We start from the raw sequence: 3150 nt of genomic DNA, 5'->3' as shown, positions 1-3150 counted from the left end.
CCTTCAATAGCCATATGTCTACGCTTTTGCTTGCGCTGTACGTGAGCCAAATCATTTGCCGACTGGAGAGGTGGTCGTTCGGACGGCCGAGGCGGTCCGCGTTGGCGAAGTAACGTCCTTCGCCACTCTGCCGGTGCAGTGCAGCGGTACTGTGTAACTGCGAAAACTGCTTTCGGCACCTGTTGCACCGGAAGGGAGCCCGGCGTCCATTCTAAGTCTTCATATATAATTTGACCACTTCGTCTTCGCAGGTTGTTTGGTCCGGGTTGAACCCCAAGTGTTCGCAGGTGACCCTGTACTCCGATGACGACGCCAAATCTGGCCTGGGGCTGGGGCGCGGTGGACGAGCAGCGCTTGAAACAGGAGAGAGCCGAATCGATCGCACAAACTATTCCTCCGCAGCCTAGTCACACCACTCAGTGCTCGGAAAGCATGATTTGCCCGCCACGCTGTCTTCACAGACGAGGGCTTTCGCCTAACTTGCGACACAGCTAGCGCACTGAAGTTTCGGAACTGCAAAAATGACGCTGAAACTCTACGTCGGTTATGTAGGTGAACGGGTCCAGACGGTCATATTGACGCTTACTGCAGCTACGAAGTGGCGACACAGGCTGCCGCCGCCATGTTTACGAGTTCAACTCGAGGGGTGTTTGGCGATGTACAAATTTGGCACCAGTTCGCCTGTCAATCAAAACCATAGGTCATGCCCCGCGCGAGGCGTGTAACTCTTGTGCGCGCCCAGCACGGTTGGCCCACGCCCAACTTATTTTTCGGCAACAGCGACGTGGTGCAGGACTGAGAGGCATTAACAATCTTGACCGGCGAAATAAAACACGCACAACGCAGTGTCATCGGTGATGTACTGAGCACCACTATCAAAGAAAGTGTCAACTTTCCCTGGCTTATGCATATATCTTCTTCGGCTGTGATGGCCCTACAACACGATTCATTGCCTGCATTGTGGAGACGTAGTCCCCAGCCAATAGTTATGGGCACGTCGCTGTAGCTGCTTGCAAGGCGTCGATGCGCCGTGGTGGACGATGATCCTGAGCAGTGCGTAGCGTTTTCCAACGACAACGTATCGCAGCTGTCATTTGAGAGGGCTGCTCTGTCATCAATGATGTATCGGAGCCGCTAACACGGTTAGCGGGCAGCGCAAACACACCCAGTGTGATGGCATTTCTTCATCACAAGCACGGCACACTAAAGAATTGCAACACCTTCCTGCGTTCGAAGTCTTCGATTAGTTTTCGACTAGTTTCGGTATCTGAAATAAAGCGTCCGCCATTGTTTTGATAGGAAGCGAAAATTCAGCAACTTTTGCATGTGTGGCCCTACCTTTCCAACCTACGCATGAATAAAGTTAAGTTATGCAATTATGTGTTGAAAAAAATATGTCCTTGGCCATTTTCGTTTTTTTACACCCTATATATTTATCCAGACTCGGCCTTCGTTGCGCCGAAGGGCGGCGCTCTCGCTCTTATCTCGTCTGCTGCCATTCCGTTCGTCTGCTCCAGCCCTTTTCGCTGTCCACGCGTGAAACTTTTTAGAATTGCAGGAAAGCGACAATTTTGGTGTTTGTGAGTGGGAACATCTGAAAATGTTGGCGAAACTAGGCACAGGACACAAGGCGTGTTGTGCTGCTCTTTGGTGCCGCAACTCGGGAAGGAACAGCGCAGCCAAATTTTTCCGCTTCCCAGCGGACGAAAGGTAAGCACACTTTTTTTTCGGTACGAAGAATCATGTGCTATGCTTATCAAAACGGCCACAGAGCGAACCGAAACATTTCTGCCCTTGCTTTACAGTCATTCTTTTTCCTGGCACTGCGCATTTTTCAGTAACGTTGTAAGCATGTAAAGCTACTTGTGGACAGTTTCTGGTGAGCCGGTTGATGCCAGCTGACGCTCAAAAGGAAATTTCGCTTCGGTATTGGTTTTTTTAGCGGTGGACCTGCATTTTTTTTCTTCGCGAAGAAATCTTGCAAAGTATATATATGTTCGCCGAACGCGCTTATTCGACGAACTGGCTCGGCTTCAGAGCATTCCGACGAGCAGTTCCTTGGGGTGACATTACCACATTTGAATGTTTAAGAAAGAAGCCCCCAAAATAATTACGTACGAGCGACTGCTTACATTCCGTGTCACGAGAAGTTCATGTTACCTGCGCTAAGGGCGAGCTTCGCTTCACTTTTGAACTCGTGACATATTTTCTCGCTTTTTAGCACTCTATATATTAGTGTCGCTTTTATGTGTTGTTTATTGATATTCATGGTGGTACCTGTTTCATTTTCTAGGTGTGACGTATGGCGGAATTACGCCCAAAGAGCAGATCTTGAGGGACTCGCACGGGAGCAAATGTACAACGGCTACCGCCTCTGCTCGGACCACTTCGCTGAAAATGCCTACGCCGACCCTGCCAAAACACGACTCCTGTGGACGGCTGTTCCCACTGCTGCAGTGGAAGTGGGGTCCCCGATCGACGAGGGTAAGAAAAACAATTTATTAGCGGTTGCGAATGTGTGCGCATTTGTAGTTCGTTTTCACGCGCCTTATCGCTTGATACATAATTCACGTCCATATTTAAGCATGAGTTCAAGGTGTGTCTTTTACATTGGATTTCATGCAACCAGCTTAATGTACAACTGCCTTCCTTCGCTACCTCCTTAACCGAGACCGATTTCTACCCTATCTTCCAGGACCCTCCCGGGCAGAAGCCACAGAAGCCACGGCTGGTTCGGCTCAAGACCACCCTGCCGGCCAAAAGAGCGTCGTCCAGGTTGTAGGTATGCAAAGGCCGACTTGTTGATTTTGGGCATTAAGGCAGGCGGCGTGAATTCTTGCTTTGTGTAGAACTAGTATGCAAGATACGGCGCAAAAGTGAACAGCACGGAGCGCTTCTTTCTTTCTTTTTTCATGTCGTCTGCTACGGCTTCGTGTGACGTTACGCCGCGAAATTTGTTGCGCGTGCTCCAGGGAATTGCGTTCTTTTCGTTTTTACTTAATATTCGATGATCATGCGTGGTAAAGGGTGTTCCAAACTGCTGGTGTAGCTAACGCTGCGAATATTTTCCAGCTTCCTGACGCAGCGAAAGATGCGAATATCTTCTTTTCACAACGACAGAATTCACGCTCGTAAGAAGACGCAGCCCAC

The 3150-nt window shown here is 49.7% G+C and overlaps 1 long non-coding RNA gene across 1 annotated transcript; it reads left to right on the top strand.

The window, feature by feature from the left end:
- Positions 1–1604: 1604 nt before the first annotated feature.
- On the top strand, positions 1605–2773 carry LOC125942606 (uncharacterized). Its single transcript, XR_007465256.1, has 3 exons — positions 1605–1710; positions 2294–2484; positions 2696–2773. It is a non-coding gene; the product is annotated as an uncharacterized LOC125942606 (long non-coding RNA).
- Positions 2774–3150: the final 377 nt, after the last annotated feature.

The sequence above is a fragment of the Dermacentor silvarum genome, chromosome 1 (genome assembly GCF_013339745.2).
Source record: "Dermacentor silvarum isolate Dsil-2018 chromosome 1, BIME_Dsil_1.4, whole genome shotgun sequence".
NCBI lineage: Eukaryota > Metazoa > Arthropoda > Arachnida > Ixodida > Ixodidae > Dermacentor > Dermacentor silvarum.
Note: the sequence above shows the minus strand (reverse complement) of the source record. Positions and strands in the feature narration are given on the sequence as shown.